The sequence below is a fragment of the Syzygium oleosum genome, unplaced genomic scaffold, assembly GCF_021117445.2.
Source record: "Syzygium oleosum isolate NSW1041296 unplaced genomic scaffold, Sole_v2.1 Sole_v2.01, whole genome shotgun sequence".
NCBI classification, from domain to species: domain Eukaryota; kingdom Viridiplantae; phylum Streptophyta; class Magnoliopsida; order Myrtales; family Myrtaceae; genus Syzygium; species Syzygium oleosum.
In genome coordinates, this window is record NW_026607485.1 from 1,501,175 (window position 1) to 1,527,483 (window position 26,309).

General features: G+C 42.0%; 1 pseudogene; it reads right to left on the bottom strand.

Moving 5' to 3' along the window:
- Positions 1-878: 878 nt before the first annotated feature.
- Positions 879-11,855, bottom strand: LOC130138185 (protein SRG1-like; annotated as a pseudogene).
- Between the last annotated feature and the right edge of the window lie 14,454 nt (positions 11,856-26,309).

Here is a 26,309-nt window from a genome sequence, read left to right on the forward strand (position 1 = left end):
GCCCCTAATTACACCCAATAAATCAAATAGTGTTTAGCCTTACAATTTCTCATGAAATAATTTCTCAATCTCACGAGGGAATTACACAAATCTTACAAAAAAATTTAATTAGCTTCAACATTAAAAGCTCTCAGGGTATAATTCACAAGAAACCTCTTTGATGCTCTTGACAAAGAATATCCCCTTCTTATATATGGGAAAGAATTGAATCCAAAATCGGTAACCTCTCTTTAAGAAACCTTCTCCAACTAGTACGCTATTCACTTACGAAACCTATTCAAAATAGGAAATATACTTGAATTAGGAAACCTTCCTTTTCGGGCTCAAACTCAAGACATTTTATAACAAATACAATGTATTTCCTTGAACCATGGCGAAACAAAATTATATTAGTTGAGAACCTTATTCTCAATATATTAATTTAGATTTTCTCATATTGCACGATCTTGTCGGTTCTTCTAAGGTAGTGCGCTATCTCAGTTAGTGAGAGCTTTAAACTTTACTATGGCTGGTGGGAAGCGATCCTAACTTCCACACTCGCAAAGTCAAAGTCCCATTAAGAGGGTTTGAAACCTCCTTTTGCGCTCCACTTGTGCTATGGGTTTTAGTTCAGCCTTACTTTGTTGCGAATGAAACAATGCACATTTTGCAACGGTAAGAAGAATAGAGATTCACAGAAACCCGAGAATGTTGAAATAGTACTTTTTCTGTAGCAGAATAACTCTTTTGTTTCTTACGAATAAAGTTCACTTGCTTTCCTAACAAAACAGAAATGTACAGGAGTTAAAAGATTCAATTTATGTCATTATAATGTCATCGATCGGGAAAACCAACGGATGAAATTGATCAACAAAAGCAAAGAGGGATTGAAAAGGCTAGCATTGTTTGGTTCCTCAATGGCCAAATTCAGTACCCTTTATTTTCCTCACCCTTAACTGTCCTCATAAGATCAAGATATGACTTCCCTTGAAGCTCTCGAGCAAAGATTCCCCTCAAGTAATCGGCAACGCCTATTCTTCTGAACAGTGCTGGCTTGTCCAGTGTGATCAGGCTAGGTGCAGGACCAATTTCCCCTTCCAGTTTTGGGCCATAAAATGCAGCAATCGAGAGCCTCTCCTTCATCGAGTTAACTGTTGCTCGGTGCTCAATGCTACGATAAGTGCCATTCGTCGCAATCTGTGTTAATCATCAAATACACATACTATTTCGTCATGTCTCTGATGGAATTTTTCTTCGTGAATACTCATTCTATCAAACTAATTGGCTCATTTCATATGAATAAACAATGATGTCCACGTTGGGATTTTGAAAATGTACATGTAACTACACAAATTTCCCAACGTCCATAATTGAAAAGTCTACCATTTTATCATTGGACTAATTCATTACAACCGCATAAATTTTCGTTTAGATATTGAAGATATTTTTTAAAAATGTATAGATGAAGCGTTAGACGAATTAATCATCAATAGCACATGAATCTATACAATACCAGCTTGTATGCCAAACAAAATTAGCTGGAACTCCTCATCAAAACAACAGTGATAGGGCCAGTCGAAAATCTTTACCTCTAAAATGTCTCCGACATTGACAACAAAAGCGTTACGAAGGGGCTTGATACGAACCCACTTGCCCTCTTTCTTAATCTGGAGTCCTTCCATCTCATTGACTTGGAGAAGAATTGTGAGGCCTGTGGCGTCAGAGTGAGGAGTGATGCCGATGACGAGCTCGGGTCGCGGACATGGAGGGTAATAATTCATCCTAATGGCTTGCCTGCCCTCATCAAACAGTTCTGTCATCTCCTTGGTGTCCATCTTCAGAGCTTTGGTCATGAGAAGGAGTATCTTCATTGTAAGGTCTCGTAGCTTCGAGGAGTATTCGTCCAAGACATCTCTGCTTAATGTTAAGATGATAATAAGAATGGGTTACAAATGTAAGAGAGACAAAAAGAGCGCAAATTTTCTCACAAAAATATGAGGCACTAATATGAGTAGTTTCACTTTTAGTAAGTAATCAGTTATTCATCTTGACAGAGATTGCAATATTCAGCACAAAATTAAGGTACTCTTGATGATGTGAGCTAATCTTAAAACTAGTCTTCCATGCATCCGACCCATGTGAGCCTAACTCACTGTTGAGATGCATGTGTGAGTTGTATTATAAAAGTCTCACAGCAAGAATTGGTGTGATGTGGAGCACTTAATATATTCAAGTTGGCTCATAAACCATTAGCTTAAGCTTTTGAGTGAACGTGAGTTCAATTGGATATGTTGACGGACTCGGACTTGGGCTCCCTCTTAGTAATCTCCTCGAATGAAGGTATCAAAATTTTGCCGCGTGCTCCCAACACTCAATTATACAGGTGGTGGCCACACATGCACCGGGTGTTATCAAAAATATTTCCTATGCACCAGGTGCTGTCAAGAATATTTCCTAATTTGACCTTTAATTTAAGGGTTAATACCACGAAAAACCCTAAACTGGTACACTTGTGACACATTTACCCCAAACTATTTTTTTGATCATAAAAAAGTTCAAACTGGTACACCTGTGACAATTTTACCCTGAACTATTTTTTTGATCACCAAAAACCCCAAACTGGTACACCTGTGACAATTTTACCCTGAACTTACCACAAAAAACCCCAAACTGGTACATATGTGACAATTTTACCCTGAATTAAAATTTTAATATTATTTTTTATTTTTTTCGAATTTTTATTTATTTTTTATTCTTTTCTTTTCTTTTTTTTTTTCATCTTCAAACTCTGGCCGGTCGCCGGCGAGGGCGACCCTCACCGGCGTCGGGCGAGGGCTGCCCTCGCTGGATCTGGTGAGGGCGGCCCTCGCCAGAGTCGGGCGAGGGTCGCCCTTGCCCCGGGCAGGCGAGGACGGCCCTCGCCCGACGCGGGCGAGGGTCACCCCTCGCCCAGATCCGGCGTCGGGCGAAGGCCGCCCGACACCGGTGAGGCAGCCCTCGCCCGATACCGGCGAGGGTCGCCCTCGCCGGATCTCGGCGAGGGCCGCCTCGCCCGACGCCGGCGAGGGGCCGCCCGACGCCGGCGAGGGCCGCCCTCGCGGCTGCGCCCTGGGCGGTCGCCAGGCCGGCGACCGGCCGCCAGGTTGAAGGTGAAGGAAAAAAAAAAGAAAAGAAAAGAAAAGAAAAAAAAAAGAAAAAAAATTCAAAAAAATAAAAAAATAATAATATTAAAAATTAGTTCGGGGTAAAATTGTCATATATATACCAGTTTAGGGTTTTTTGTGGTATTATTGGGATAAAATTGTCACAGGTGTACCAGTTTGGGGTTTTTTATGGTCAAAAAATTAATTTGGGGTAAATATGTCACAAGTGTACCAGTTTAGAGTTTTTCGTGGTATTAACCCTTAATTTAAAGGCCGATAAGTCAATCACCTAGAATAAACTTAAAATCTTCCTAAATTTAGATCTCACTTCAGAAAAATCCATATTGCGCTAGTTATGGAGCGAAAAATACAATTGGAAAGAGCGGGGGAGGGGAGGGCGCAAGTTTTCACATCTCTCTTGGAAATGATGGGAGACACGCCTTATATACTTGCGATAGCTATATATGAACTATTAGTTTACAAATTACATGAAAAATGAATATAGTTTTTTCTTCAGAGGAAAAAACATCCATTTCACATTTCAATTGATCTACGATGAGGAATGAGTACATTTTATGTGAAATATAGAATCAAGTCAAGCGTTAGATTTATGATCCGCAGACAACAATCTATAGTCAAACCGTTGATATATTTTCGGTGCTTGCTTATCTAATCATGCATACTTAGCAGTAAGCCTACTAAGCCATCTGATTACATTCTTTAGACATAATTTGTTAATATAGTTTCAATATTATATGATGCAGCAAACGAAGTCATGTAATATGGTTCCCCAATCTTGTATAAGTCATAATGAAAGTTCTTGGTCCAAAAAGTCATAAACTTATTGCACTTTTGCCAATTAAGTTATAAATATTTCAATTTTGCCAATTGAGTTCATCTGATCAATTTTGGCGAGAAATTTCCAATGTGACGCCGGCCAGCTTAGAGAACATTTCGTTAATAATATTTTCATATTTTTCGATTTTTTTCTTTTCTATTCTTTTTCCTTTTTTTCTTTTTCTTTTATTTTTTTCCTCCCCTTCTTCCCCCTCCAACCAATTGCCGGGCCTCGGCAACCAGCGAGAGGCTTGGCCAGAGGCGAGTGCCGACCTTAGGCAAGCCTCGCTCCCGCCGGCCACTGGTGTGGGCGAGCCTCGCCATTGCCAGATCCAAGAATACTAGAAATTCGGTAAAGAATAGGATCACCTGGTAATCTATCTCACTTTTATTGGCTTGTTCTGTATTAACAAGGAATGGGCAAATCATTCCACTTATAATTTGCGGACCAAAAAACCCATACATGAATGGCGTATGAATCCAATATAGAAAAGCTGCCCATGAAAAGCTGAAAGCGACGACTTCATTTGGCCTTTCTCGTTTAGCCATCGAGAATCTTTTCACTATTCAAGAGTAAAGCAAGCAACCTAGCCATTTGATTAACCTAATGAGGCTTGAATTTGCTACCATCGAAACGACAATTATTGGGAAGGGCAGCAGCAGAAAAGGAGAAAATAAAAGAAAAGACGGGAAATTAATCAAATCAAATCTGGTCATGAATGAGAGAGAGAGAACCTGAAGGGAGAAGGAAGCATGGGAAAAAGTTGAGGTTTTCTCAAATGTCTTGGGAGGGACACCATGTAAAAGCGGTCGTCCCAATCAAGCTTCTGCTCCTCCTACACAACAAACGACTGTCCAAAACCCTCCAAGTCTCCTTCTTCTTGCCAAAACTTCCTCTTCTCCTCCATCGGAAGCTTGAAGAACTCTTGTACTCCCAACTTCACCTCCTCCAACAATGAACAGCTCACTCCATGGTTTATCAACTGCGTGCACAAAAAGGGATCGATCAAGTTCAAAAGTCGAATTCTTTAAAAAAAAACCTATTCCGGACCCTTTAGTCTCAAATAACTTTCACGGAAGACCTGGAAGAATCCCCAATCTCTGCATGCAAAATGAAACTTTTCAAGCTCGGACTCCATCGAATCGTCATCACTTGATGAGAGTTTGTTCAGGTCAATTACTGGTACTCGAAGCAACGAAGCTCCGTGATGATCTGTTCATGATGATCTTGGTCGGTAGGATGGATGAATTTCAAAAGTCGATTCTCTGAAAAAAAAAATCTGGACCTTTTGTCTCAAGTAATCCTCACAGAAAGAATAAAAGCTACTTTTGTGAAATTTTTGTTAAATTCCGAAAACCGATGAACGGTTGAAAACCATCAACGAAACAGGATCATACATGTATAATTCATTGAGAAAGCATAAACACGGAAGCGTACCTGAATCCATAGCGTAGACTGTTGTTCGGTGTCGTGCGGGTAGCCTTCCAGAACAATACGTTTTCTCTGGGAGTTCCCTTTGAATTCTCTTTGTGTTTCTCTCTTTCGATGGGATGAAGAGGAATCAGTAACTTACGTACATTCTGGGGACCATAACCGCTCTTATAAGGTAACCCTAATGTTACCCTTTAGAAATTACAATTTTGCCCATCATAAAATTGTAATTTCCCCTTTTAGTCTCTACACATTAAAGGGCCACACCCTATTTGATACATTAAAGCCCTAAATTACCTTAACTTAATTTATCACTTTTAAAGGGCTTAACTTTATATGACAGTATGCATTGCATTATTATTTCACATATAACCCAACGTTGGATTAAGGATCCAACAATCTCCCACTTGGATTATATGTGTATCCTTATAATTATGCTTTGCAATAACAACTGTTTGAGCTCAACTTTACTGTCATTACCGAAATGTATCTCTAACCAATCCGGTCCATCAATTATATCAATATAGGATCAAAGCGGCTTTTGTCACGTCTATCGTAACTCAACCCATCAATGGTCACAAAATTGATACAACTGAATGACATGGATTATGATGTGGATGTGTAGCATGGAAATTTCATGAAATGTGATATTAACATGCCTATTTCCAACTGGTCCACCTTAAACCTTAGTGAGATCAGACTTTACCAAAATCAGAGTGTGAATAAATCCTGATATTTCTGCAGAAAATAACCTCAAAAATCGATATACTGAAATAACTGAAAATGTCTATATTAAGAACATTTAAATTACAAACTCCCACTAAGACTGAATATCCTCAATAAACATAACACCCATACGAGCAGTATGCTCATGGAACACCTTGGGTGGCAATCCCTTAGTAAGCGGATCCGCAAGCATGGAGTTTGTACCAATATGTTCTATAGACAACTGTCCACTCTGAATTCTTTCTTTAACAACAAGAAACTTGATGTCTATATGATTTGACTTCGACGAGCCTCTGTTGTTGTTAGAATATAAAACTGCTGATTTATTGTCACATAATAACTTGAGTGGTCTTTCAATGCTATCCACTATCCATAGTCCCGTGACAAAATTTCGCAGCCATATTCCATGATTGGATGCTTCATAACATGCTATGAATTCTGTGCCATAGTTGAAGAGGCCGTTATGGATGTTTGGCACTCTTCCATGAGATGGCACCTCGCTATGAGATAGACATAGCGATGTAGACTTCAAACTATCTTGGCATCCAGCAAAATCGGAGTCAGTATAACCAATGATCTCAAGTTGATCCAACCTCCGATATGTGAGCATGTATCCTTTTGTTTTCTGTAAGTATCGTAAGACCCGTTTGGTTGCTTTCCAATGGTCTACTCCTGGATTGCTTAAATATCTGCCCAACATTCCAGTAATGTACGCAATATCCAAACGCGTACAAACCTGAGCATACATCAGACTCCCTATTACAGATGCATAAGGAATCTTCTCCATTTCCTTTCTTTCAAAATCATTCTTAGGGCACTGATTGAGACAAAACTTGTCTCCTTTAGATACAGGGGTATCACCTAGTTTACAATCTTGCATGCCATACCTTTTGAGAACCTTTTCGATATATCTCTTTTGTCATAATCCAAGAATACCCCGAGAGCGATCCCGGTGTATTTGTATACCTAATACAAAAGAGGCGTCACCAAGATCTTTCATCTCAAAGTTATTAGACAGAAATCTCTTGGTTTCGTGCAATAAGCCTATATCGTTCTTTGGCAAGCAAGATATCATCAACATACAAAACCAGAAAAATGTACTTGCTCCCCAGAACTTATAGTATATACATTCATCAACCAAATTCATCTCAAAGCCAAATGAGACGATCACTTGATGAAACTTAAAATACCATTGTCGAGATGCTTGCTTGAGCCCATAGATGGATTTCTTAAGTTTGCAAACCATACTCTTTGGATCTCCAGATACAAAGTTTTCTGGCTGCACCATATATATTGTTTCATCAATGTTACCATTGAGAAACACTGTCTTTACATCCATCTGATGCAACTTAAGATTGAAATGCGCCACCAATGCCATTATAATCCTAAAAGAGTCTTTCGAAGAAACTGGAGAGAAAGTCTCTTTATAGTCAATGCCTTCTTTCTATGTAAAGCCCTTTGCGACAAGACGAGCCTTATATCTCTCCACATTGCCTTTTGAATCCCTTTTGGTTTTAAATATCCATTTACAACCAATGGGCTTCACACCTTCTGGCAATGGGACAAGATCCCAAACGTCATTGTCTCTCATGGACTTCATCTCCTCCTTCATGGCATCATTCCACTTCTGAGAGTTAGAACTTTCCATGGCTTGACGAAAGTTAATTGGATCATCTTCCATCATTCCAATATCAAAATCATGCTCTTGGAGAAATACAATGTAGTCATCTGGCATTGCACTTCTCTTCTCTCTAGTGGATCTTCTTAATGGCATATGTTCTTGAGGTGGTAGAGTTTGATTTTCTGGAATAATTTCTTGAATGGGAGGTTCTCTTTCATCGTCCTGATCAGTTGTGTCCCGATCAATGACAATGGCATTTGTGGGATCAATGTCAATGGCAGGTGTAGGAACATTAACAGATTCCTCTTCAAAGTCAAGGTCCCTAACTATATCTCCTATTGCAAACTCAACATCCTCAAAGAACCGGGCAATTCCCGACTCAAAAATCGACTTAGCTGTAGGATCATAAAATTTGTACCCCCTTGATCTTTCAGGGTATCCAATAAAGTAGCAACTTATTGTTCTTGAATCCAGTTTCGTTTCATTAGGCTTATAAGGCCTTGCCTCAGCTGGACATCCCCAAACGCGTAAATGCTTTAGACTAGGCTTTTTACCCGTCCAAAGTTCATAAGGGGTTTTGATAGTTGCTTTAGTTGGAACCCTGTTAAGGATATATGCTACAGTCTTAAGCGCTTCTCCCCAGAGTGATTCTGGTAAGGTAGAAGAACAAATCATACTCCTCACCATATCCTTAAGCGTTCTATTTCGTCTTTCAGCAACACCATTCATTGTGGGCGAACCCGGCATAGTGTACTATGGGACGATACCGCATTCCTCTAGGAATTTAGCAAACGGTCCTGGACGTTGCTCACCTGAACCGTCATATCTGCCGTAGTATTCACCACCACGATCAGACCCGACGCTTTTAATTTTCTTGTTGAGTTGATTCTCAACTTCGATTTTATATGTTTTGAACACATCCAGTGACTGTGCCTTTTCTTTAATGAGATATATGTAGCCATATCTTGAAAAATCATCTATGAACGTTATAAAATATTGCTGACCATTCCAAGCAGCCGTTGGAAACGGTCCACAAATATCAGTATGGATAAGTTCTAAGACGTCTGAAGTCCTGTTGGCTACAAATCTCCTTTCATTGGTTTGTTTGCCTTTTATACATTTAACACAAATTTCGAAATTTGTGAAGTCTAAAGGATTGAGAATTTCATCCTACACAAGTCTCTCTATCCTTTGCTTGGAGATATGACCTAATCTCTTGTGCCATAGAGCAGCTGAATTCTCATCGGTTAATTTTCTCTTTGTACCTCGTGTACTCAAATGCAGGGATTCATTAAAAGAAGCAATCACATCAAGTGAATAAAGATTATCATAAACTGATAAAGAACCGGAACCAACTAATTTTGAATCTTGAAACAAACTGAATGTTCCATTCCCAAATGAACAAGAATAACCAGATTTGTCCAAAGTAGAAATGGAAATCAAGTTCCGTCTAAAAGACGGTACAATAAATGTCTCATCAAGATCCAAATATAATCCAGTCTTTAATAATAATCTAAATTTTCCAATTGCTTCAACTTGAACCGTCTTGCCATCGCCCACATAGATGTATCTTTCAACATCACTTGGCTTTCGGCAACTTAGGCAACCCTGCATAGACACACTGATGTTAGTTGTTGCACCAGAATCTATCCACCAACTGTGTCTAGGTACCGAAGTTAAATTAACCTCAGAACAAACCAAATTAAGAAGCACACCTTTCTTAGCACGCCATGCGTGATAATTGGTGCAATTCTTCTTCACATGTCCTGTGGCTTTACAAAAGAAACAACCTGTGCTTTCCGGATCATCCTATTTCTGTTGTTGTTTCCTTTTGTTTGCCAAGGTTGCAGCTTCTTTATCCTTCTTCCTTTTCATTCCCTTATCCTTGGAAGTTGAGGTTAGGTGAGCACTTTTTGTCTTATCTTGCTTCAGCCTTTCCTCCTCTTGGACACAGTGTGAGATGAGCTCATTCAGAGACCAAGTCTCTTTCTAACAGTTGTAGCTCACCTTAAACTGATTAAACTGTGTCGAAAGAGATATTAAAACCAGATGCACCAGCAAGTCCTCAGTGAGTTCCAGCTTAAGTGCTTTTAACTTAGAAGCAAGATGATACATCTCCATGATGTACTCCCTAATATTGCCCGTCCCTTTGTAGCGCATTGAAATTAAATTTGTCAAGATCGTACCAATTTCAGCCTTTTCGCTCTTGACAAATCTCTTTTCAATGTCAGTAAGGAATTCTTTAGCTGTGGTTATCTTTTCAGACATTGTGCCCCGGAATGCTTCTGGAATGGCTTTCTTCATGATTATCATACACATGCGATTTGATCTCTCCCACCTTTCCATATCCCTCTTTTGATCAGAGGTGCTTTGATCATTAAGTGGTGTAGGAGAATCGATCCTTAACGCAAGGTCGAGATCCATGACTCTGAGAACTATCAGAAGGTTCTCTTGCCATGACTTGAAGTTGGTGCCATTTAGCATAGGAATTGAATTAATGCTAGCAGTAATATTCGCAGGAGTAATAGCTGAATTCAAATACAACCAATAAAACATGCTCACGTAAGTCTCAAAGCAATATATCAATTCAAATCAAGGTAATTCCCATCTCAAGACATCGAGCACCACATTAATACCTTGTCTTTGGACAACAATATTAACTAGTAAGTGATATCTTGTTGCAGTAATCAAACATTGATAATAATAGTATGTCAAACAATAAAACTTCCTTTGGGTCGATTTATTACTCAGATACAAAATCCAAATAATCATCACATGTTAATCACCGCAGTTGCAAATGTGATTTTGTTAAATATTAACCTTCCTTTGGGCTGGTTAAACAAATCCACATGCATCACATGCGCATACCTTTTATATCTTAAAATAAATTAATTTACCCAAGAGAGGTCCATTTGTGGACATGTTGCTTCAATCAATTTATTTCAAGATATATATTCCTCCACCAAAATTTGAATTTTAATTGCTATTTCATCAAAAAAAAAATTTGTTGCGCCTGTGCTTCAAGCGCGTGAATCTCACGCGTGCCGGTGCCCGACGGCGCGTGGAGCGCGTGCGGGCGCGTGCGGCCTCCGACGGAGGCGCGCCGCCCATCCTCAGAATCGTCTCGCCGTCAGGATTCCAGATTTAACATCAAAATTCACTTTTGACAAATTTAAAAATTCGAAAAAAATACTGTACAGTATTAAAATTCGATTTTGCTTCGTTGCGCAAACATCCGCACGAACTCTAATTTCACAAATTGTTAAAACCGAACCCTAAAACCAATGAATTAACATGTATACAGCTCTGAATACCACTTGTTAAATTCCGAAAACCGATGAACGGTTGAAAACCATCAACGAAACAGGATCATACATGTATAATTCATTGAGAAAGCATAAACACGGAAGCGTACCTGAATCCATAGCGTAGACTGTTGTTCGGTGTCGTGCGGGTAGCCTTCCAGAACAATACGTTTTCTCTGAGAGTTCCCTTTGAATTCTCTTTGTGTTTCTCTCTTTCGATGGGATGAAGAGGAATCAGTAACTTACGTACATTCTGGGGACCATAACCGCTCTTATAAGATAACCCTAATGTTACCCTTTAGAAATTACAATTTTGCCCATCATAAAATTGTAATTTCCCCTTTTAGTCTCTACACATTAAAGGGCCACACCCTATTTGATACATTAAAGCCCTAAATTACCTTAACTTAATTTATCACTTTTAAAGGGCTTAACTTTATATGACAGTATGCATTGCATTATTATTTCACATATAACCCAACGTTGGATTAAGGATCCAACAATTTTACCTGGAAGAATCCCCAATCTCTGCAAGCAACGTGCAACTTTTCAAGCTCGGACTCCATGGAATCATCATTGCTTGACGATAGCTTGTTCAGGTCAATCACTGGTACTTGAAGCAACGAAGTTCCTCGATCATCATGGATGAACGGATGATCTTGGTCGGTACGGACATAGCGAGGCGGGACTTCGGTTATGGCCTCTTTTGCCAACTCCAGAACGCTTGGGACTAGAAGAGAACTACCAATCTTTGTGAGATTCGCGTCCATCGTCGTAACGAGAGGATAGGACGACAAGAACCTCAAAAGATGTGGTGATTGGTAATGGACAAGAGCTAATAAACTTTAGTTTGTCTGCTGTTTTGCAATCGCTGTCCCGGTGGTTGGATTTTCTATTCCTCCCATATAAAAATATTTATTTGCATGCCCACGTGATTCTTGAGGTCAATTAAAGAAGTTTTATTTAATTTTTCTTCATTTGAATTATTGTTTAGTTATATGCTGTTGTCATTTTTGTTTGGCCAAGAGGCAATAAACTGAATCAATAATCCCCAAGTGAGGAAGGGAACAGGGCCATGTGCATGTTGATGGGCATCCATTATTCATCATGGCCATCATTTTTTTGTTAGAATTATAAATCTAACGGAAGACTAGAGATTCTGATTATTCATGGATAAACAAAATCATGTATATTCAAAATCGTTTGCAGAAACGTGAAAAATTTTGTATTAACCTCCGGCCATTGATGAAATCGAGAACTTGATATGCGGAGCTTTGACGATGCTTTGACGATGCTCAATAGGTACTTCTAGCCAATTGTCTTCTCCACATCGATGGTGTGTTTTCTGATATCTCATATCAATGAATGAGAGATCGATAGAGGATTTGGCTTAGATGACCTATTTATATTCCCAAACATACCTTTATAGATAACTTCTTTCATCAAGATAGTTATATTAATATTGAGCGATCACCATAGTTATCACGCACTTTAATGCGTTCAATAAACATCGACGAAATTAATTAATGTGGGCAATAATAAACTGAATGTGGGATCACATTATTGATAATATAATTATAACATTCTCATACTTGATCCCAACATTTCATCAAATGAAATATTGAACCAAACACAAAAACTTCATGCTGAAAATGAAACACATGAATCATTGCAATAATTCCTCTTAGAACGAGTATGATCTTCCATGTATCACAATGCGTCTTATCAGTCCATATGTGAAAACATAACTTAATGAATAAACATCACAAATAGTAAGAGTTTCACAAATTCGTCCATATGACGAAAATTTACATGATAGGACTTATTCCCATCATAATCACATGAACCTTATAACTCATTAGTGGCATGTCTTTAGTTAAAGGATCATGTAACATCAATTCAGTGCTAACATGTTCCATGACCACTTTATTCTCTTTAACACGTTTCCTAATGGTTAAGTACTTAATGTTGATGTGTTTAATTTGACTACCACTTTTGTTGTTTTTAACCATGAAAACCGCAGTTAAATTATCACAAAATATCCTTAATGGCTCAGCAATGGATTCCACCACTCTAAGCCTAGATATGAAATTCTTCAACTACACACAATGTGAGATAGCCTCGAAATAGGAAACAAACTCAGCTTCCATAGTGGAAGTAGCAATCAAGTTCGTTTATACATAAGCATGTAATCTTTTGTACCTTGAAGTTGCCTCATTACCTTCTTTGCAGTTCTCTAGTGGTCCACACCCAGATTACTTTGATATCTTCCCAACATTCCCACAACAAATACAATGTCTGGTCAAGTGCAAACCTGAGCATACATTAAGCTTTCGATAGCAGAAGCATATGGGATATTTTTCATTTATTCTCTTTTGAGATCGTTCTTCGGGCATTAGTTCAAATTGAACCTATCACCCTTCACAATAGGTGCTATACTTGGTGAACAATCTTTCATTCGAAATCTCTCTATGACTTTATTGATATAGGTTTCTTGAGATAGTCCTAAAATGCCTCGAGGCCTATCCCTGTGGATCTTAAGGCCAATGACATAAGATGCCTCACCTATATCTTTCATGTCAAAGCTCTTACAGAGAAATTGTTTCACTTCATGTAGGAACCTCTTATCATTGGTTGCAAGTAAAACGTCATCCACATATAAGACAAGAAAACAAATTTTGCTCCCACTGACCTTTCTGGTATATATATTGATCAATGACATTCTCAACAAAATTGAATGAAGAGATAACATCATGGAACCTTAAGTAACATTGGTGAGATGCTTGTTTCAAGTCATATATAGATTTCTTAATCTTGCACACCGAATGCTCACCATTACTAAAGGAGAACCCTTCTTGTTGTTTCATATACTCCTCCGGTTCTTCATTGAGGAAAACCGTTTTTACATCTATTTGATGTAATTCCATGTCAAAATGGGCAACCAATGCCAAAACGATACGGAAATAATCTATCTTAGATATAGGAGAAAAGGTTTCCATGTAATCAATTCCTTCCCTTTGAGTGAATCCTTTAGCAACTAGTCTAGCTTTAAATCTCTCAATGTTGCCCAATGAGTCCTTCTTAGTTTTGAAGACCCATTTACAATCAATGGGCTTTGTACCATTAGGCAACTCAATCAAATCCCAGACTACATTAGATGCCATAGAACTCATCTCTTCCTTCATGGTATTGTACCACAAAATGGATTTATCACAACTCATGGCTTGTAAAAATATTTCAAGATCATTCTCAGCTTTAACATTATAATCAGATTCTTGTAGATAGCAATGTAATCACTATGAATTGCTGATTTCGTCATTCTAGTAGATCTTCTTAATGTTGCATCAACACTCTCCACGAGAGCATATTGTTCAAATGGTTGTTCAATAGCTTCTGGTAATTTGCTGAACAACTGGATCTACCGAATCAATATCAGCAGGTTATGGAACTTCAATGATTGATTGTTTAACAACCGGTTGAACTAGAGGGGCGTTATGAACAATAACTAATCTAACACTTGAGGTGGAAGGTTGAGTATTTGAATAATCTTTCTCGGGAACCAAGTCCCTCAATTGATCGCACCAACTAATGAAGTCATTTTCATGAAACTTAGCATTTATCGATTCCATAGTCCCAGTGAGATGGACAATGAAATTTGTATCTATCACGCCCCAAACCCCAACGGGCTCACGACACCCCTTCAACGGTCGTATTGCACGCGACGTCCCAAGACGTGTCGCCGACCCAAACGAACTACGCAAACAGAAGCGAAATAAAATAACCCAGACAAATAACAATGACAAAGGGATAGCACTTGCACAAACCAAGTAAATACATAACATACTCGGCATAACTTGCAGCATTCACAAATACACAACAACAACCCAAGCTACTAACTTCAAACCACAATTGTCAAAAGAGGGCGGTGGTTTATAAGCTTAACTCCTCTATAAAAGGGGGCACACAAAATATGGGGTAACTTGACCCGTCCTCCATCCCCGAGATACCCTAGCGGCGTCTCCAATCAATCACAATCGCGGATCTGAAAATGGTTATATAATAACCGTGAGAACGAGTTTCAATAAGCAACACCCAAATCCCCACATAGGCCAATGCGTACCCATACGAGTCTAAACATGCAATCTAACTATCCACATAACAAATTTCACATAATGTACTTACCATGCCTCAAATCACACGACAACTCTGCACATTAGTCAAATCATGGTAATTCAATAATATCCCGAGAATATAACACAATCACTCGAGTGCCATCCACACTTGCACTCAACCAATCCAACCAAACATCCACACGTACATTCAACCAATTTAACCAAACATCCACATAATCATCCAGCCAATCCAACCACTCACATTACGCACACGTGTCCAACCAACTATCCACGACCTGCGTCAACGTGCCTTAGGTCCATTCTCACAGCCCACGTAAACATGCCTCAGGTCCAATCACACGACCTGCATAAACACGCCTCAGGTCCATTCTCACAGCCCATGTAAACACGCCTCAGGCCCAATCACATGACCCACGTAAACACGCCTCAGGTCTAACCTTCCTTTCACAGCCCGCATAAACACGCCTCAGGCTGGCAGCTCTCCGATCAATCGGGGCTTTGTCCAATGACCCGCGTAAACACGCCTCAGGTCTGTTCATGCCTTTCTCGCTACACCCGCATAACCACGCCTTAGGTTGACAGCTCTCCGATCAATCGGGGCTTTTCTCATGCACATGCACCACAACACAATTCGCCATTTTCACAAGTCGTACCATTCAAACTCAAGGCATGCTCATCACATCACAAGCCCATCACACTAGCCCACAAATCCGGCACTCAAGTCGGCCCAATCAAACGTCAATTTCACCCACACACGTCACGCCAATCCGATCATTTAACTCACCAAAATTAGCCACGCAATCACCACAATTTAATCTACCACCTACCACATAATCCATGTACTAATCACATTCTAACCAACTAATCCATTCCCTAACTTAGTCACTAAACCAATTCTAATTGACCCCTAAACAAGTCTAAAAATACCCATTAGACTAAATAGGAATTAGGAAGTCACTTACTAGGTTTTGGCCCGGGTAAAATCCACTCGGGCTCAAAATGGCCAGGGTGAACGGTGCTGGGATCGGCACAGGCGAGGGCGCAGGCTCGGCCACGGCTCGGCACACGGGCAAAATTCTCGGCGCGGCCCACGTCCACGGGCAAAATGCTCAGCCGCGGCAGGGCACGGCGATGGGTGCGACGGGCCACGGCCGGGCGAGCTGGTTGGCTGTTCGACCACGGCGGGGCACGCTCGGCCGGCGAGCTCGGGCACGGCTAGGCATGCTCGGCCGGCGAGCTGGCTGGCCGGCTAGCTAGTCGGCAAGTTGGGCTGGTCGACGAGCTTGGTTGGCCAGCTGGCTAGATGGCTGACAGGCTGGGACGACAAGCGGCGGCGGCGACGATGACAGCGACGGTGGCGTCGGTGAACAGGTGCGACGGCGGCGGTGGTGAGCTCCGCAATTATCTCGGCCGGAGCAAGGGGCAACAACATCGTCGTCGAGCAGCAGGGACGACGGCAGCGCGTCGGCGAGCTGGTCCCGGCGATGTCGCGGTGACGGCGCCGAAGGGGAGGGGAAGGTCAGCTGGGTCGGGGGTGACGAGAGGGGGAGAGCTGAGGCTGAGGGAGGGGGCGAACCGGCGGTGGTCGGGGCGACACGGTGAGACGATCGGATGGGCGGCGGCGCTGTGGGGAGCGGCCGGGACGAGCTAGCGACTCGGCTCTAAGCGAGCCCGGCTGCGACCGACGCAATGTGAATCGCTGTCGCGAGGAGTAAAGGGAGAGAATAGTTGGGTCGGGGGCGACAGCTGGCGGACGGTGCGGCGCGGCTATCGAGTTGGCTAGCGACGGCAGCGGCATGCGGCGGTCGGCGGTGACTGGTCGGGCAGTGAGCAGCAAGCAGAAAGCCAAAGTAGAAGAAGCAGGAGTCGGGGACAGAAGAGACGAAGAAGAAGAGGAAGAGAAGAGGAAGAAAAGAAAAAGAAAAGAAAAGAAAGGAAGAGAGAGAGGGAGGAGACGTGAGCGGGAAAAAGGGGAGGGGACGTCTGCATGCATGGGCAGACGTCCGCAGACACGGCAGAGGGAGGAGAGAGAGAGAGAGAGGACAAAAGTTATAATTTGTCCTCGAGTGCAATCCAATGGTCACGGTTCAAACCCAAAATCGATCTAACGGTCCACGAAAATCCTAATTAAATATTAGGATAAAGAGCCAAAAGATATTAAATAAAACACACTGCGAGAGAGGTCTACTAGTCCAAATTCGCACCCAGTCAAAATTTCACTTTTCGCATATCCCGGGTAATATCGAGGCTGGCCACAATAATATCGACACCGTCCAATTAAATTCGTCCTAGAACTCCGAGAAATTCGACACCAAAGTTTGGGCTCTAAATAACGGCCAAATTCGATCGAGTGCGATTCTAGCAAAATCTCTAATTTAAAAATAATAACCCAAGAGTGATCAGTTCCGGGCGAGATTTTATTATAAGTGCACTGACGAATTACACGTTTTATAAATCCCAAAAATGGGCTGAAATTTGGAATGTCACAACTCTTCCTCCCTTACAAAAATTTCGTCCTCGAAATTTACAATCCAACCCAACTATCCAAACAAATGGGTGTATTAGTGTCGCATCAACTCTTCGCTTTCCTACGTTGCACCTTCGGTTCCATGATGTTTCCAAATCACCTTCACCATTGGAATTGTCTTGTTCTGCAACACTCGTTCCATTCTGTCATCGATCCTGACCGGCATTTCCACGTACGACACTCTATCGTCCACGTCTATCTCTTCATAATTCAGCACGTGGGTCGGATCTAGCTCATACTTTCTTAACATAGACACGTGGAACACATTGTGAACCTGAGACAAATTAGGCGGTAGTGCGAGACGGTAGGCCAAGGTGCCAATTCTCTCTAAAACCTCGAATGGACCTACGTACCTCGGGCTCAACTTTCCTTTCTTGCCAAACCGTGACAACCCTCTCATCGGCGACACTTTGAGAAAAACGTGGTCCCCACCACTTGAAATTCCAAAGCCTACGTCACCGGTCTGCATAATTCTTTTGGCAGCTCTGAGCGGTTTTAAGCCTGTCTCGAGTCACCTTTACTGTCGCGATTGACTGCTGAACCAACTTGGGACCCGTGATGCTCCTCTCACCAACTTCATCCTAACAAACCGGTGTTTTGCAAGCTCTGCCATACAGCGCTTCAAACGGTGCCATTTTGATACTCTGCTGGTAGCTATTATTGTAGACAAATTCCACCAAATGCAGCTGTTCCTCCTAACTACCTTTAAAATCCAGTACATATGCCCACAGCATGTCTTCCAAAGTCTGAATCGTTCTTTTAGACTGGCCATCCGTTTGGGGATAATAGGCCGTGCTAAACTGTAACTTCGTTCCTAATGCCGTATGAAGACTTTTCCAAAAAGTGGCAGTAAACTTAGGATCACGGTATGAAGTGATTGTCACTGGCACTCCGTGCAAACGGACTATTTATCGTACGTAAATCTCGGCATACCTCTCTAAGGCGAAGTCCTTTTGCACCGACAGAAAATGTGCTGACTTTGTCAATCGGTCGACTACCACCCAAATCGAATCATGACCCCTCTGACTCCTTGGTAATCCCATTACAAAGTCCATCGTGATGTGTTCCCACTTCCATTCAAGGATTTCCAATGGCTGCAACATTCCACCCGGCTTACAATGTTGTGCCTTCACTTGCTAACATGTTAAACACTTGGCCACGTGCTTGGCTACATCAACTTTCATGCCGTTCCACCAATAGTGTTGTCGCAAATTCTGATACATTTTCGTACTATCCGGGTGAATATTATAATTACTACGGTGTGCTTCAGACAAAATCTCCTCCTTAAGTTTTGCATCATTGGGCACACACAACTGCCCACGGAACTTCAGAATCCCGTCTTCGGGCACCTGGAAGTCCGATTTCCTTTTTGCGACATCCATTTTCAGAACCTTCTGAATCTCTGGGCCTATCGATTGTAAAGCCTTAATCTTAGTCTGGATTTCCGGTTCAACCCTCAATGCTGCAAGCAGACTTGAGACATGACTCACTTCAAACTTAAATTATGAATCCCGAACTCCCTCCAACAGAGTCCATTCCTTGACCATCATATGCGCGATGCTCGATTTCCGGCTCAGTGCATCCGCTACTTTATTAGCTTTTCCAGGGTGATACATAATATCGCAGTCATAGTCTTTAAAGAGTTCCATCCAACGGCGCTGTCGCATGTTTAATTCCTTTTGGGAAAACAAGTACTTTAAACTCTGATGATCCGTATAAATCTGAAATTTCTCCCTACACAGGTAATGCCTACAAATATTAAGAGCGAAGATAATCGCGGCTAATTCCAAATCATGTGTCGGATAATTCAGCTCGTGCGGTCTTAACTGTCGCGATGCCTATGCCACCACTCTTCCGTGTTGCATTAACACGCATCCTAGTCCCTTTAGCAACGCGTCACTGTAGATCTCATATCCTCCCGGTCCCAACGGGATTGTCAATACTGGTGCGGTCGTCAATTTCTGCTTTAACTCTTGGAAACTCCTTTTGCACTTATCCGTCCAATTAAACCTTGTTTCCTTCTTTAGTAATTGCATCAACGGTGAAGCTCCTACTAAAAACCTTTCCACGAAACGTCTGTAATAACCTGCTAGACCCAAGAAGCTCTGAACCTCGGTTACTATTGTCGGTCTCGGCCAATTCATGACGGCCTCAATCTTCATCGGGTCCACTGCAATTCCTTCCCCGGATATCAAATGTCCTAAGAACGCCACTCGATGAAGCCAAAACTCACACTTACTGAACTTGGCGTAGAGTGCATGTTCCCTTAAAGTCCGTAGAACCTTTTCCAAATGTATCTCATGCTTGGCGGGACTCTTTGAGTATACCAGGATATCGTCTATGAATACGATTACAAACTGATCCAGAAATTCCTTAAATACCCGATTCATTAAATCCATAAATGCAGCAGAGGCATTAGTCAATCCAAATGGCATTACCATGAACTCATAGTTTCCATATCTCGTCCTAAATGCCGTCTTCGGCACATCTTCCTTCTTAATCCTCAATTGGTGATAACCAGTCCTCAAGTCGATCTTACAAAATATCGATGCCCCTTGTAACTGGTTGAACGGGTCATCTATCCTTGGTAACGGGTGTTTATTCTTAATAGTCACCTGATTCAACTGTCTATAGTCAATGCATAACCTTAACGATCCGTCCTTCTTCCTCACGAATAAAACTGGCGCTCCCCATAGAGACCCACTCAGACGAATGAAGCCTTTATCCAATAACTCTCGCATTTGGACCTTCGATTCCTTCAATTCCGACAGTGACATATTATAGGGCACTTCCAAGATCGGTTTTGTCCCTGGGGCCAAATCAACCACAACCTCCACTCTCCTATCAGGTGGCAATCCCGGCAATTCCTAAGGAAAGACATCGGGAAGATTACACACCTCGGCTATGTCCTTTAGCCTTGGTTCCTCAACCAACGAGTTAACCACAAGATAGTTACCTTTTTACACCTCGAAGATAAAGCTCAACCCATCCAATTTCAATCCAACAGTCTCTCAAAACAATCGCCCTGGTCCTTTACAAGATCCGAAATTTCCAAGCAACCCACATCCTTCCCAACTCGTCCAAGAATATCATCAGTAATTTAGAAATCCTTAAACCGATTGCGCCTACTCACTATAAGTAATTATACGTCGTATGTAACATCCTGAATTTTGACCTGTTATCGGGATCAATAAAGTGTACAGTAATTCTCAATTGATTTTAGTAAGTTTCCCCCGGACTTGATCAATCACGGGATACTAACCTAATGGGAAAGGCTAAATAGGAACAGGTACGTGGACTGAGGACCCGATCGCGATTGAGCGCCGATTTCGACGAACGTCGAGGGAATATTTTGAACCAATATGGGCCAATCTTAGGAGAATGACGGATTTACATAGTCAGTAAAGTACGATCGGATCGCGGGTGATTCCGCACGACCGAAAGTACACCTGACCAATGAATCCCGATTTTAATCCAAATGATCGCGACCCCCGGTACTAGCGATAATTCCTCTCGTTCTCTCGAAATCCGAGGCCATCACGACTCGGACAATCCTAGGTCGATACGCGTAACACCTAAACAGCCGCCCGTTAGTGAGAGGCCCTAATACTTCAAAACGAGCTATTTTGATCGCGATATTGAGCCCGAACTTCGATATCAAAATTTCAAGGGTAATTACAACTATTTTACAAGACGGATGTCATTTTATAATGGCCACACATGTTTGGGAGTAATACGGCTGAAAATAGAACTATCAACAGAAATTGGGGAAAATTACAATTTTGCCCCTGGGGACCTCGATGTCCATTTCCGAGGCCAAGCGAGGTTATTTTTCGAGGCCGACGCCATTTTTGGGTGGCCACGCATACCGGGAGTCGTTATGGACAAAAATTGGAATTTCGACAAAAATTGGAAAAATAATATTATTTTATTCTCGAAACTTTGCAGTCAGTTTTCGAGGGCTTAAAGAATGAATTTCGCGAATCCGATGCCATATTATGTTGGCCACGCACATATGGAACACGTATGTGCGAAAATTGAAATTTCGGTTCGGGATCGGAAAATTACGAAAATGCCCCTAGGCCATTTTTCACTAATTCCGAAATTTAGTTAATTTTTGTGGGTTAACCAAGATTAGTTAGGCTTAACTCAGGTCTGGTCAACCATGGTTAAGGACAAATGACCATTTTACCCCTACATTATTGGATTGGATCAAATTTGGGCCATTGGATTAGGGGCAAAAGTGTCCAATGCTATGGATTAATGACACTTGGACTCCACTAACACTATTTTGACTCATTTTTGACCAGATTATTTTCTCTCTCTCCCATTTTCCTCTGTTCTGTCGATACCCCCATTCTCTCCTCTTCTTTGCCGTTTCCTTCCCTTTCGTTTCTGGTTCTGCCGTGCATATTCTGTCCGTCTGGTACTGTTCACGCCGGAACAGTACCAGCCGGAGCTGCTGGTCGCTTTCCACCCCACGCCACAACACCCTTGGACCTCCCTCTCACCTAAACAGCCACCAACAGTCCCATTTCCAGCCCCAAACAGAAGCAAACCAGCAGCAAATCGCCGTTTCCGTCGTCGCCGTGACCGTCGGCTTGCATCCGGAATGCCGCCGTCGATCCTTACCGCTTGTCGGTGATCGACCGCCCGTTCTCGTCGTCCCGAACCAACAATAGGCGAGTATAAACCCCTAAACCCTTAATTAGTCTAATTGTGTTTCTTAGAGGGTAATTAGGGGTTAATTGAGCTCATTTAGGACCTAATGATGTTTAGTTGTGTGTGGGATGTTTTGTATAGGTCATTAGGACCTAATGAGGTAGTTTAATGGTGGATTAAAGCCTAAACAGCCCCCCTGCCCTGGTACTGTTCATTGAGTACCGAATTTGTGCATTTTTGTCTAAGAGTTTCACTAATTGGGTTTATTTGTTAATGACTTAGAAATGGACATTTTAGGGGCTAATTAGGCTTATTGGAGACTTAATTAAGTATATTTAGTGTTTGGGTGATTAGGGTTTGAGACTAGAGCCTAATGAGGGTGTTTAATGGTGGTTTAGTGGACAAAATGTACCCTGCCCTGGTACTGTTCATGGGGCACCGAATTTGTGTAAATTTGTCTAAGTGTGGCACTAGTTGGATTCATTGGTAAGTGACCTTGATTGGGGCATTGTAGGGATTAATTAAGCTTATTTGAGGCTTAATTATGTATAATTGGTGGTTGAATTATTAGGGTATGTGATTAAGGTTTAATGGAATTGTTTGAGTGTGACATAGTGCATGTTGGACATTCGGTTCTGGTACTGTTCACCAGAACCGAATTGCACATTTTGGACTTAATTTGAGACTTGATTGGTTCATTGGATATCGGTTTGAGGCTTGGGTATTATTGGGGATTGGTTGGGATCTAAATAAACCCTATTGAATGACCCTTGATTGTGAGATCGACTATCGGAATTGATTTGTCCAAGTCAGGCCCGAGGCGCATGAAATTGAATTGTAACGAATGCGCGGAATGAACTTGAAATGGATTGGATTGGAATGGAAAATGCTTGGACATGCCAAGAATGAGTGGAATATGTTTAATTTGGGCTTAGTTATGCTTGGTAATTTGGCATCGGTAATTAACCTTAAATTCCCGGGCACGTGGTTTACAAAAGTGCATTATGGTGCGACCGAAATTGAGTGCTTAATGTACATGCCCGAGATTTATAAAATGTTGGCCTTCGGGTCGGGCCTACGGGTCGTTATAATCTCTTGTGACCTTCGGGTCGGGCCTACGGGGTCGATTTATGAATTGTGGCCTTTGGGTCGGGCCTACGGGTCGATTTATCCAACTGTTGGCCTTCGGGTCGGGCCTACGGGTCGTTTTATCAATTGTGGCCTTCGGGTCGGGCCTACGGGTCGTTATATTCAATCGTGGGCCTTCGGGTCGGTATAATTGCACGCGAATTGCATTGATGTGGATGCCTAACCTGCAGGGATGTGAAATAGTTTATTGGGCTGTGAGCTCGGAGTGAAAATTTATGTTGATTTACTGGTTCATTGTCTGATGTGTTTTATTTACCCTCTGGAGGTGCACATTAGCCTAGTTTAGGATTAGTGGTTTGTACTTGCTGAGATTTCTCACGGTTGTGGTAAAACCGAAATATTTCAGATCCCCAGCCATGAATTTTGAGGCTGAGCCCGAGACAGAGTCTGAGGTTGTGAGTTCAAAGGAGGAGCCAGAGCAGTCCGAGAGTTATCCCGAGATGTCTGAATCTGACCCCAACTGGATACCTAGGGCAGACCTCAGTTTTAGGAGCGAGGGCCGATACTTTTGGCTATAGCCCTCTAGTAATTAGCCGATCCCCCTAGGCCACCGAGCCCTTTTTGTACTCGTGGCCCTTTTGTTGTATCTCTGGTTTTAATGGATATTGTATATATAAGCGTTATAATATGTTGCTTTTAATCGTTTGTAATTTGTTGGATTGTGTTGCTCATGGTTGCTAATAATTTGTCTGGGTGTATATATATTATATATACGTCGTTTCCGCATGGGGCGTGTTTTCTCTGATTTGGGTTTTTGGGTCGGTGACGTAACCTGGGAGCGTCGCACCTTATCTCGACCTATACGCGGATGTTCATGCTTCGTGGGGTACGGGGCGTGACATCGTACATGACCATTCAAGCTATAACTTCAAAATCCTCTTTTATTGCACCCACTATCATCACATAATGCATCCAGGCTTTCAAGACAAATCCTCCGCTTCCTTATCAGCCACAACATACACTTTTCCTTACGTTCTTAGCCGATTCTGATTAATCTGCAGGGCAGCTCTCGCTTAATGTCCTACCTGCGGTCGCTGCAATTGCATCAGTGGTCTAACTTGTCGGTTCGGTAATTTCTCACTTGATGACCTTGCTGTCTACATCCACAATATGCTTCACTTCTACCTTGGCAATGTCCATTCCTATGCCTCTTTCGACGAGACTGACATGCGGCATTAGAGCAGTGGTTTGACTTTCCAAGGTTCTTCCTTACCGGAGGGACAAGTCTCATATTCTCTATTATAGACTTCTTCCCAAGTTCCTATTGTCCCTAACCGGCGCGTACCGCGATCCAGAAGTGGCAGCCCCTTTCACTCATATCCATTTCAACTATCGAACCCTCTCATACAGCTCATTGTAATTCCTTAAGACTCAAGAGTACTAACTGACCGCGGAGTTCTGGTTTCAATCCATCTCGGAACCTCTTTGTCCTATCCACATGGTCCTTGACCATCCTTGGTGTGTACTTAGACAACCTTACAAACTTGACCTTGTACTGATTGACCGACATCCGATTTTAGCGAAGCTGAAGAAACTCTGTCTTTTTCTATTCTTGCGCACTCTCCGAAAAGTACTTCCCATTGAAAGCCTCGACCAAAGCACCCTAATACTTCAAAGCCTCCTTTTTTTTTTCAACTCTTATATCCAAAGTGATGTAGCCTCGAGGTCACTTTTCCCATCAAACTTCGGAGGTTTCAATTTCAAAAATTGCTCAACCAGTTATTGCATCTGTCTGACTGCATTAACTTACCCTTAACCTTGGTTCCCATCATTCCCATTAAAATTCCTACTTCGTCGAGTGCCCTCAGAATTCCATCCACTCTGGGATCCTCTACAACTCCAACTTACGGACCTATACGACCTCGACCTCGACCTCGACTGCTCAAACTTACAGGGTTCACACCACTCACTTACCTGCTATAATTCTCCTTGGGAATTAAAGACCTAGGCCAACTACACTAGTCTAAAGCCCTAGGCAGTGAATCACAACAATAATTCACTAAGCAGGCAGCCAACCACAAACAACACCCAATCACAACCAACAGAGTTCGCGCACTTATCTCAAGTTCTGACGCACCTGCCTCTCACATATTATTGCATAAAATCACTCAGCAATCACAATCAAACAATTTGGGATATGCATGGCACACGAGTCTCGCTAACTAACTACCCCAAAGTCATCTCTCCTTATCACTCCAGGTTTCAACCAACTTGGATCGAGCTGACCTTGCTCTGATACAAAATCAATCGGGATGTCACGCTTCGAACCCCAACGGGCTCGCGACACCCTTTCAACGGTCGTATTGAACACGACGTCCCAAGATGCGTCGCCGACCCAAACGAACTACGCAAGCGGAAGCGAAATAAAATAACCCAGACAAATAACAATGACAAAGGGATAGCACTTGCATAAACCAAGTAAATACATAACATACTCGGCATAACTTGCAGCATTCACAAATACACAACAACAAACCAAACCACAATTGTCAAAAGAGGGTGGTGGTTTATAAGCTAAACTACTCTATAAAAGGGGGCACACAAAATACAGAGTAACTTGACCCGTCCTCCATCCCCGAGATACCCTAGCGGCGTCTCCAATAAATCACGGTCGCGGATCTGAAAATGGTTATATAATAACCGTGAGAATGAGTCTCAATAAACAACACCCTAAACACCACGTAGGCCAATGCGTACCTAGACGAGTCTAAACATGCAATCTAGCTATCCACATAAGAAATTTCACATAATGTACTTACCTTGCCTCAAATCACACGCCAACTCTGCACATTAGT